General features: G+C 38.9%; 1 pseudogene; it reads left to right on the top strand.

Annotated features, from left to right (window-relative positions):
* Nucleotides 1-1,580: 1,580 nt before the first annotated feature.
* Nucleotides 1,581-1,709, top strand: LOC115873850 (annotated as a pseudogene).
* The last annotated feature ends 10,877 nt before the right edge of the window (nucleotides 1,710-12,586 follow it).

Genomic DNA, 12,586 nt, shown 5'->3' with positions numbered 1-12,586 from the left:
AGCCTGCAATATCACATTTCCTTCATCACTCATGGGCCCATGCTTCCTCACTCCGGCACCACAAAATTAAATTTTTTTATGAATTTCAAATTGTCAAGAGTTAGACTGCACAGCATTTTTGCTCTCTCCAACCATTTCAGACTGTGGAGAAAGTTGCTAAGGATGACTCACTTGACAATGCTATTGCCCCCTCTTCAACACCCCCACCTCAGGGCAAGAGGCACAAATAGCAGCCATCCATCTCTCGATTTCCATAGATTTCCACAAGTTCATGGATTTGTGTAAACTTGTATGCAGTCTATGTATTAAAGAGACATTTTTCTTTCCTACCCCACCCCCAACCGCTTACTGGGGTATAGCTTAGGCCAATGGGTAACAGCTCAAGATGAAATGAGGGCACATACGTCAGAAAGCAATGTGTCCCGAGGGTTGGTATCTCCCAGTGTGCCACTCCTCGCCTCCCCTGCACCTACCGCCTCCTTTCACAGACCATACGGAACTCTTAGTAGTGTTCATTATCAATTGTAATCATAGAATAGTGTGTGGTATCGTTGATATTGATTAAATTTAATATTTCTTAAGAGTTTTCTCCCATGGTATTAATAACTAAATAAATACTAATAATTCTTTTTTATAAAAAATATGAATGAAATATCTGTCTTGGAAGAAACAGAGCCGCAGTGCTCCTTAGAGGCCAAGATGAGAAGATTCTGTCTCACGTACATTGGACAGTCCTAGAGTAGGGCACCACGTCTGGTAAAATACCCAAACAACCTCACTGCCAGAGTCCATGGCGGCTCATCGCGACCTATAGCACAGGGCAGGAGTGTGCCTGTGAGCTTCTGAGACTACATATTTAGGGGAGTGGAAAGCCCCGTCTTTCTTCCACATTGCTGCTGGTGGTTCCTAACTGCTGACCTTGTGGATCACAGTCCACCCTTTGCCCACTATGCCACCAGAGCTCCTGGTAAAATAACAGGGCAGCAACAAAGAGGATGACTCGGGACAAGATGGACTGACACAGCGGCTGCATTGAGAGCCTCAAACATAAGAACGACTGTGAGGGTCATGCATGACCCAGCAGTGTTTTCTTCTTTTGTACATAGGCTCGCTTTTGAGTCAGAGGGACTCAATGCCACCTAACAACAACAACAACAACAACAATATTATCAAAATTGTTTAGTAAAATCTACATTTAATCACAACACTATTAATTACGATGTCAATCGTAACAGAGTAGGCTTGATTTTAAATGTTTCCCCCCTTTCTTTCCATTAATCCCTAATGTGTTCTCAAAAAGCAGTAAATGATGCAGGGTCAGAAATATGAATTACCACAATAACAATATTGTATCTCAAAACAGAAAATGACAAAATCAGCAACTAAAAGCACACGCAGCAATGAAAACAACAGCATCTACTTGAAGTGCTTGCTGATGAAACCACGTGCTCCAAAGCTTCATTACCACGGGGTAGTAATGACAGTGCTGACGTGAGCGATTTAAAGGTTCAAAAATCAAATTAGCATAGAGTTTAACCTTGTATTTGTATCAGTACATGTAGCGTGGACTTACCAAAATATTTTTGTTGTTAGAACAAAATACATAAATATTTTTATTAAAAAATAGTGAATTTCCACCTGCATATTCCTACAGCTTCTCAGAGTCCTGTGGACAATGACTGAGGAGACAAACCATGCAGGAAACATGTAAAAAAAAATAGTGAATTTCTTCTGCACAAAAAAACCCCTATAGATAGTCACTTTGGTGTCGTTTCCTCTGACAATGTGTGGTCCACACTCCCACATTCCTTTAATGAATCACTGCCACAGAAACCCACAGCCCAACTCCGGCTGGTGAGTAGGGTTCACCACTGCCACATACAAGCCACGTGAACTCCTGTACAGCCAAATGATTACTCCTCCGGTTTTGTTCTTGTTTTTCAGTTTTTAATACTTTTATTGGGGCTCTTACATCTCTTATCACAACCCATACACTGATCCAGTGTGTCAAGCACATTTGCACATATGCTGCCATCATTTTCAAAGCATTCTCTTCCTACTTGAGCCCCTGATATCAGCTCCCCATTTCTTTCCCCTCCCTCCCCAGCCCACCCTCCCTCACTAAACCTTGATATGGTATTGATTCTCAAATGATAACTTTCATCACAAGAGATGAGGGTGGAGTGAGGTTGACATGAGATAGCTGATTAAAGTCCTTTGTATGTTCTCGTTCTCTTTTACATTAGAGACAGCCACAAAAAAATCATCCATCAGCCACTATTACAAATTTTTGGAGCAAGAAACTGAGGCCCAATTATGTCAAATGGCTTTCTAGAAGCCACATATAACTTTACTATCAGAATGCACGTCTTCAAAGGGAATCCATACTATGGCCGGCATTGACCACCATCCAGTAGCTGCACTCACCACCATTTCCTGATATCAAAGACTCACAATCTTCATGAAAAGTCATATTATGTCCTTTAAGTTAGGGAAAAATAAAATAAAAGTCACCTTTTCTTTTTGTTAGAACTTTGAGTTAGGACCCAAGAAATGTATAAATATCCAACAAAATAAAGTCAAGCATTGTGTGTACTGCTGAAGAACTTTTTCAGAACAGATGCACCAAGCGCATACCATGGGTGGACAGGTCAGCATACTGAGGAAACTGAGAATGACCCCGAAGGTGATGCCAGTCCTTCAAATTCATCATGCCCCTTGAAGGTGCTTTCATTATTTCTCCATATCAATTAAAGTCTGAATGTGACTTTTATCCAAATCTATGTTAACGTTAACGCCCTATTTAAAACCCTTTCTTGAGAAGCTCTGAGGTCTTTGCTTTGTTGTTGTACTGAAACTTGGGGTTGCTGTGGATTCTTGTGTTTTCCTTTCATTCCTGTTAGCAGTATTTGAGCTCCAGAATATGGATCTGAAATGTCTCTCAATTACATAATGAAGTTCATGATTCTAAAGGGTGGCGTGAGTCAAAGTGTGGTTCTCAGACTATGGACATCAGAACCACCTGGGGAGCCTGTAGAAACATGGAGCTTCCTGGGTCCCATCCCAGATCAATTGAATCAAGGTCTCCTGGGGCAAAACTCAAGAATAAGCATTTGAAACAATTGTTCCTGAGGATTTTTAATGGACATTAAATTGTGAGAGGCCTGCCAAGAGGATAAAGCAAAAAAGATGCCACCCCACCACAAAGAGAAAAGGAAGAAATTAATTTTCTTTTTATTCCAGAAAGCCCAGCACTTGGCAACTTGTTCACCTGGAAGTGACCACAGTATTTGTAGAACTTCTTAAATAAATGAGAAGATCCACAGGCAGGATTTCCAATGATCTGTTCCTAGTCCCTGGCCTGGAAACAAATTACTCAGAAACATAAGCAAATGGCTTGCAGTTAAATATTTTTAAAAACAATCTAAGTTCTTTTGAAAAGCTAGATGTGTTATTATCCAACAATGATTGTTCAAAACCTACCAAATGATAATTTAAGGTCACATTGTATGAAGGAAAAAGAGTATCTGAGTTTACGCATCTCTTTTAAGTGAAAGATTGACTAATTACATTGTTTCCTAAGCTGCATGGGTCAGTTAGGTAAAATGCAAGTGGGCCTCCTTTGCTTCCCCCTATCAATGCTCTCCTTTCAGTCTTTGGATTTCTACTCGATCTTGCCTATTTGGTCTGTGCCTGTACAGACCTCTTAGACAATTCCTTGATCCATTTATACATGCTCCCTTAGTAGCCAGGCATGCGGTCCACACCATTCATTCCTCTGAACAATGTGGATTCTTGAGGAGCCTCTTCTGGAAGGACTTGCTCTTTCGGGTAGAAACAAGGCTCTATAGTTACTCGAGTGGAGAGGGGTGTCTGGGGCTGGTCTTATGGACAGAAACAGTCAGATGAACTGTTACACTAGATCTGCTCTCTTCTGTTGGTTATCATAAGCATCGTAGTCACTGCAGGGAAGGAAAGGCCTCCGAAGCAACGGCTGAGAGTGAACCACAAAGCGGTTGACTAGTGATCCTCAGAGGGGTTTCCATTTTGGAAGCTAATGTTACTAAGATTGCAAGCTTCTCTCAGCCATCCTTTAGTTAGAGATACTATTTCTCATTTCTTCAGCAAACCACAAAGAAGAAGAAGAAATCTGAGCTCAAAGAAGGCGAGCAGTAACCATCTGGTAGAGCCTAATCTATTGGTTGAAGGATCTCTTTACTAGGAATGAATGCATCATTTAAATGGATCAACCTCAAGAAGCAAGAGAACGATCGTTGGTATCTCTTAGCTTCCAAATAGCTATCTAGCCTCCAGTTTGTATCATTTCTCTCTTCTGCAATCTCTTGCTTTAAGAAAAATGAGCATTTAGTAAAATAATCTTTCTGAACTCTTAATGCAAAATTGAGCCAAGCACCAAATTAAAAAGATTAATAATGAAGCAATCCTAACTTAAAAATATTATTATTACATGTCAAGTAAATAGTAAAACTAAAGATACACAATGATACAACAGAATATTTTATTTATAAAGATACAGCAAAGATACACAGACACTTTTTAGCACTGATACTTGCATTAAAAACAGAAATTTCCTGAAGATGGAGTGGAGCCAGCCACCTTATGGCAAAAACCCAAAACAGTGAAATCTGAATATTATTTTTTCTTATTCAGTCTATTTAAGCAATTGAAAACTTCGACTCCCATGAAAAAGATGGATTATTGAATACATGACCCCCAAACAAAGGGATATCACTTTGAAAACAAGCAACCTGGTGGACAGAGTAGAACCGCTCCTGTGGGTTTCTGAGGCTGTAAGTCTGAACAGGAGGAGAAACCCTCATCTAGAAGTTTCAAACTGCTGACCATGTGGTTGGTAGCCCACTAGACCACCAGAGCTCCTTTAAAGGACAGGATTAACTATATAAATAAAATTACTCTTACAAAATGGTTTAGTGAACCCTAAATGTACAGTGAAGGAAAATCTGATGGGATTTTGTCTTACTGAACTGTGCTGCCACACATCAGAAATTGTCAAAGTCTTATCTCGCTATTTGACGGACCTCTGGATTGCAACCCCGTCGTTCATTAAACATAGCAGAAGATGGTGCACAGATGCATACCCCAGAAGCTAGCTCCATCAGGAAATAGCCGTGGGACACAGATGCTCTCTATTTCAGGTGCTTTAGGATGTTGACTACCTCAATGAGGGCTGGTTGTGAAAGAAGTAAGAGATGACCAAAGTCAAGGGGTAGCTGAAAACCCCCAAGAGCTCGCCAAGGTTTGCCAAAGTTAAAACCAAAACTAACCAGGTGGAAGGCTTGATAAGGAAAAATGCTACCCTAACTAGGGAAATAGGGAAGACATATTACTCAGTATAATTAAGTTAGTGGCTTTGATGGTTCAGATTTTAAAGCTCTATCATCCTATTTTCCCCTCTCTTTTCCCAGAAAGCCCCCACTGGCTCTTTTCTAACCAACCATTCCACATGAGGCCCCGCCCTTGCTTGCAATGGCAGGGAGTTTGGTTGGGTTTAATGCAAAAACAAAAGGCGCAATCCTACATTAATTTCTAAAGAGCTGTACTTGGTCCATGAGGTACGAGGCATGGAGGTTATGCTGCCTCCGAAAGTCGTGATGACTGGTCTTTGTTCTTGTTTATTTCTTTGTTTGAGGGCTAATATTGATTTTTTTTTTAAGAACACAGGATGACAATATTGTAAGGTCTTCAGAAAACTGAAATTTATATTAGTGATAAAAAGGCCAGTAAAGTTGTTATGAGAGATATTTTTTCCATCACACAATGCACCTGCTCATTCTTCAAGGGTAGCAAAGGCTATCACGTGGTCATTTGATTGAGAAATCTTACTTCATCGACCCTACAGCCTGGCTCTTTCCCTCTCATATTTATTTTGTTCTCAATGCGCAGGGAGCATTTGAAAGGAACACAATGGGAAGTGCCCCAATGATGCCGAAATGGTGGCTTTGACAGGGTTTAAATGGAAGAGTACAGAATTTGGGGAAAGGTTTGAGTCAGGTATACTTATTGCAGAAGGGAAGATGGAAGATATGCCAAGAAACAATAGCCTCATGTTGACATATTTTTGTCTAAGAATGGTCTGATTTTTTAGCAGTTCATGACATACCCTACTATATGTTGTTGCTCTCCAGTGTCATTGAGCTGACTCCAATGCATAACAACCCTGTCTACATATAAGCTAATGAAACACTGCCCAACCATGTATCATCTTTGTCATTGGGATGCTTGAGCCCATTGTTGCAGCTCCAATGCCAATGCATCTCACAGAGGGTCTTCCTCTTTTTAACTTTCTCTGTACTTTACCCAGTATGGTGTCCTTCTCCAGGGACTGGTCTCTTCTGATACTGTTTACGATGTACATGAGACAAAATCTTGCATCCAAGGAGCATGCTGGCTGTACTTCCTTCAAGGCAGATTTGTTTGTTTCCTGGGAGTGCATGGTACTTTTGATATGCGTCTCCAACCAACATTACAATTCAAATGCATCCATTCTTCTGTGGTCTTCCTTATTGTCTCACTGTCACACACATATGAGGTGATTTAAAATATCCTGGCTTGGATCAGGTGCCTCTTAGTCCACGAAATGACATATTTGTTCTTTAACCCTTAAAATAGGCCTTGTGCCACAGATTTGTTCAGCACAATACATCATTTCATTTCTTGACTGCTGCTTCCATGAGCATTGATAATGGATCCATATAAAATTGTTGGAAATGTCAGCCTTTTCTTCATTGATGAGGATATTGTCTATTGGTCTAGTTGTGATTTTTGTTTACATTGAGTGGTATAGGTATATGTAAATATATACTTTGTGGGAGTTCCTAAGTGGTGCAAATGGTTAACACACTTAGACTATAACCAAAGGCTAGAGGTTGGAGTCACCTTAGAAGAACAGCTTGATGATCTATTTAATCAATAGATTACATATAATACTGTCAATTATTTTTTTTAAAGAAAGTGAGAAAAACCATCGGAGCACTTCTATGGGGTTGCCAAAACTTAGAGTCAATAGATATAGTAATTGGATATGTTTATATAGCAGTATTATTTGCCAATATGACCATACATCAGACAATATAAAGAAGAAAAAGGACAAATGATTCTATCAGTATATTTCCTAGAGATTTTGGTCTTGTGCTTTGCTATTACTACATGCTTTCTTTCCCTTAACTGTAAGAAAATTTATCTGAGTATGTATAATACAGCTTATCATAGAGGATTTTCAATATTCAAAAAACTGTTTCAGATAGATTCCTCCAGAATTTAATGCATTTGCGAGGAGACAACTTTATCAAGCTTGTAATACATAAGAATGGTAGAGAACATGGGTGATGTGATTCATACTCTTGGAATGAGAACAGCCTTTCTAAATAGAACTTAAACAAATCCTAAAGATCAATTACACTTTTGCAACACACAAGACATACCCCCATTTTTTATTATTTCACTTTCTCATAGATTTAAACATTTCAAAGTCCCGTCCCCCCACTCCCGAAAAAGAACTAGTTGAACTTTTCTCAAGCAAAATATTTCGTTTCCCTTCTAATCCAATCTCTGCCCTCACAGAACACAAGGAATTCTTGTGGTGGGTAATATTCTGAGACTATGTGATATGCTATTGGTTGCAAGTATAGAATAGGGAAAGAGAAAAGCTAAATCACGGTATTAGATGAATAAATGGGCAATTTTCTATAGCTATCTCCTTTGATTCATCCATTGATCTACCAATCAGTTAACAATAATGCATTGGCTTCATTAAGTCTACTTTAATTCAGAAACAACCATGTTGAGTGAGATGTGAATAAAAAGACATTCCAAATCCAAATAATTTTTTGATACTATCTATTTCTCTTGCTGCCTTCAAGACTGCAGAGACAGGTTCTAAATAAATGGGGAGAATACCATAATCGAGAAATATCCTCCATTTCTTTTATTACCATTTTATATCCCTTAATTTGGGAGGAGGGAACTTGGCAGTTATTTTCAGTTTGTACTATCCCACATGAAAACTTAAGAGATTCAATGTCATGTTAGTTTTAAACAAAACTCACGGTTTTGCACCCTAGTCTCTGTCTTTTCTATCCTGTGACCATTTTTATCTTTTCAATTATACTCACTGGGATTTTTCTCAAAGATCTTATTTGGGTGAAGTTACACAGAAACAGAAAATTGTCCCCAAAAGAAGCAGTTCAGGGAGGGAGGAGAGAAAAGGAGACAGCATTTGGAATGCGCTCACTCTGAGTGAGAAGCTGATGTCATGCCCCCTCTCACTCAATTTACATCAGAACCCCCAGGACATACTGATTAGAATCTATATTTCAAGTGAGTCAAGTAATATTCAGATTAATAATAACTGTAATTGACTGGCTCATACTTAAAACATGGGTCTAAATGATTCCCAGAAATAAAAGGTAAAGAAAAAAGAGAAAGGGAAAAAGAGCCCATACCAGGATTTGGAGTTTAAAGTGTTCAATTGAAATACCTTCTCTATTATTTGAAAGAAGTATTTTTATGCACAAATAATAATAATAGCTTAAATTGCAAGATTATTATGAACCTCAAATAAGATAAGATTTGTAAAAACCACTTTTAAATAAAGAAATACTTCACAACTAATATACAATTAAATTGGCAAGGTCAACACACTCACCCTAGATACAAAAATTAAAATGCTTCAGAAAAACGAGGGAGAGAAGTAAGGACGATGGCAGCGATGCTAGATAATGACATAATAGATGAAATAGCGATGAGACCATCTTACTAAATGACAATAAAAGGTCTATGCAAACCTGAGAATGCATTCATCTCTGATTTTTTAAGTCTCTTGTTTACAATAATGGAAATAATAAAACAAGGCATGTAGCAGTTGCTTTTAAAGAAGAGATGAAAAGGAACATGCCTTAGTGAAAGGAAAAGCACATTAATCAAAGATGGAAATATTTTCAAGTTTGAAGATAAAAATACATGTCTGGAAAGATATCTCCAGTTCATGACGGTTGAAAATTGAAACTGTTTTCTATATGCTGAGAAATTAGGTTGCCTTCAGAAGCATAATCTGGAGATTTGTATATATAGTAGAATATAGACTAGAGTAGAATTTGGAAAGAATATTATATTCCAGCTATCAAAGAGGAAATTGACTCAAAGAGTCGATTTGACCCAACTGTCAAAGGAGAAATTGCTTGCCAAAGTAAGCATATCATTCTGCTGGATGGAAAAGTAGCAACCATAGATCAAATGTGGTTGCTCTCTTGTAAACACCAGACAATAACTAAACAAGAGGAATAGCAGTTGATTTTAGATTAAAAAATGGAAAAATAGCATATTTCCTGGTGGATACAGCTATTTAGAGAAAATATATTTTATTGACTATATACAGAGAGAACTATTCTTTGCATAAAGAAGATTGAAAACCGATGCATTTTCAGAACAACATGCTCTTATTTCTCCTGAAGTAGAACATAGAGAAAAATTGAAAGTAGGTCATGGAAACATAAAAACCCTACATTTAAACAAAATGCAAAACATACATTAGGAGAAACATGCTGGTCTGGGGTTGAAAAGGGGTTAGCTGGTTCAAGGAATGATTTAAATAAAAGCTTTTACTCTTAGGAAATTCACATATCCTTTATAAGTCTCTTCTCCGGGAAACCTGAAAAGCTATCTAGCCACTTAGACAAATCTATGTGCTCAAATCCGAATGAGCATTCTCTAATTAGAAATAAAACATTAGGAAAAACATGTTCAAAAGGTCGTATGACCTGAATGGCTAATTATCCTGTAGAAAGTGCTATTTGCATAGGTGATTTATTACAGTCTATTTAAAGTTGGAAGAAAGAAACCACACACCTAATATTTTCTAGTCCTCTCTCTAGATAGTAGGTCTGAAATCCTCTTTGCTCTAAGTCGGTGGTTCTCAACCTTCCTAATGCCGTGACCCTTTAATACAGTTCTTCATGTTGTGGCGACCCCCCACCATAAAACTATTTCATTGCTACTTCATAACTGCAATTTTTCGACTGTTATGAACCATAATGTATGCAGGATGTTTTTTCATTGTTACAAATTGAACATAATCAAAGCATAGTGATTCATCACAAAACCAACATGTAATTATATAATTGTAAATGTGTATTCTAATGACAAATTAATGAAATTTTGTCTTCAAGCATGGTGTAGCCTGAGGAACAGCCTTTAAGCTGGGCGCTTGCATGTGGGCATATCTGCATGTGGGTGGCCCCCTGGAGATGGATAGTGAAAGCTTCAAAGTTTTGAAATAATTTAGTATCATTATCACTTATATCGAATTTTTGCTTCTTTCCTCATATTCAATGCCATTCTTTTGTTTTTTTTCTTTTTCTTTAGTTTTTTTCCATGATTTCAAATGCACATTTTATATGCTGTAAACGTAAGTATTCACACACACACATACACACACACACACACTCACATTGACATGCACACATACTTTACAGTGTGTGTGTGTGTGTGTGTGTGTGTGTTCACATGGTGGTTGGTTTCAGGTGCCGCCCAGTTGGTTCGGACTCATTGGGGCCCTATGTACAACATAAGGGAACACTGCCCGGTCCCATGCTACCATCCCAAGTGTTATGTTTGAGCCCATTGTTGCAGTCACTTAAATGGTCTTCTGTTTTTTTGCTGCCATTCCGCTTTTTGCATGATGCCACTTTCCAAGGACTTAGCTGTCCTGATAATATTTCTAGAGTATATAAGATAAAATCTTGGCATCCTCACTTCTAAGAACTGTATTGTCTTAGTTCATGTCCTCTGTTTTACTACTTTGGGCTCTAATATCCATTGCAATGGCTATACAGAAACTCGCAGACAACATTTATGATTAAAGCGTTTATTAAGGTGAACAAGTTGTGAGACCAGTGACAAGTGTCAGGGCATTTGTTCACCAGAACGTGCTACAAGGTTTCAGTTCTAATAAACTCCCAAAGAGGCAGATCGCTCTGCCTGAACTCCAAGACATTCAGCTCAAGCTGAATCCACCTTCCTCAACTAAAGTGCCCAGAGGTACCCCACTCCACAAGCCAGCCTCCTGCACAAAAGCACTCGTATGAACTTGCTCCGTGCGTTGGGAAGTCCATCGCTCTACTCCATGCTCTGGCTCCCGGTTCTGCTGCTGCTCTTCTGATGGTAGAACTGTCATCTGGATCCAGGAGGAAGCTAAGAAAACTATTGCAAAACACTTGGAACATAGCCGCAAAAGGCTCAAACAATGCCAATTAATGCCGAGAGACTGAAACACTTTTGAACTACTTTTGTTTACAAAAATCACATGTGTCTGGTTGGATTCCAATGTTTTGTTCGAGCTCTGATGCAAAATTTTCTCGACATTTTGCATCGGAATCCGACTATGTCAAATGCTGATGCGGTCAAGTACCGAGGTTCTACTGTATAAGCTTAATTATTACATTTAGTAGCTTGGGATCTCGGGTCCAGAGGAAGCACTGGACTCCTGGCTGTTGCTGGTGATGAGATCCCTACGCCTGCTTCTTAGAGGGTTTATTTTATACATACACACAGCAGAATGGCACTCCAGGGAATCTTTTGTCAATCACTCGCAGGTGGATCCTAGCAGTAGCTTACCTTCTTACCAGTCCCAGGCAGAGAAAGGTCATTTGGTGGAAATTGGAGACTTCGTATTAATCAAATAATTCCCTGGCCCCAAAAGAGCATATTGGCTGTATTTTGTTCAACACAGATATATTTGTTGTTCTGGCAGTCCATAGCACATGCCACATTCTTTGCCAGCATAATAATTTAAATTCTTCTTATTCAATATCTAACTTTTACATGTATATGAGGGACTTGAAGTGATCAGGTCTTGGGTCAGGTGCTCCTTAGTCTGCAAAGTGGCATCCTTGCTCTCAACATGTTAAAGACGCCTTTGCGGCCGCTTCACTCAGTGCAGTGCCTCACTGGATCCCTTGACTGGTGCCTCCAGGAGCATTTACTGTAAAGCTAAGCAAGACGAACTCCTCGAGAACTTCAATCCTTTCTCCCTTTATCATGCTGTTATCGGCTGGGCCAGTTGTGAGGATTTTGATTTTCTTTACATTGAGTTGTAATCCATATTGAAAGCTGCAATCCTTGATCTTCATCAGCAGGTACCTGAAGTCTTCCTCACTTTACACCATCTGTACATGGAGGGTTGTTCAAAATCCTTCCTCCAATCCTGATGTCACATTCTGCTTCATATAGTCCAGCTTCTTAGATTATTGTCTGAGCATACAGATTAAATAACTATGAGTAGAGGATGTACCTTTCCTGATTTTAAACTTTGAAGTATTCCACTGTTGTGTCCCAACCACTGCCTCTTGATCCACGTGCAGGTCCCATATGAGCACAATTAATTCTTCTGGAATTCCTATTCCAAACTGGCTAAGCATAGTTTGTTAAGATCTACATACTCAAATGCCTTTGCATTTGGACTAGTCAGTGAAACACACACATTTTTCTAGTATCTTCTGTTTTCAGACAGAATAGATCTCATATCAGCAACGATATCCTAGTTTCATAT

Source organism: Echinops telfairi, unplaced genomic scaffold, assembly GCF_000313985.2.
Source record: "Echinops telfairi isolate 266 unplaced genomic scaffold, ASM31398v2 ScPeMD7_7469;HRSCAF=8507_1, whole genome shotgun sequence".
In the NCBI taxonomy this organism is placed as follows: Eukaryota; Metazoa; Chordata; class Mammalia; order Afrosoricida; family Tenrecidae; genus Echinops; species Echinops telfairi.
Note: the sequence above shows the minus strand (reverse complement) of the source record. Positions and strands in the feature narration are given on the sequence as shown.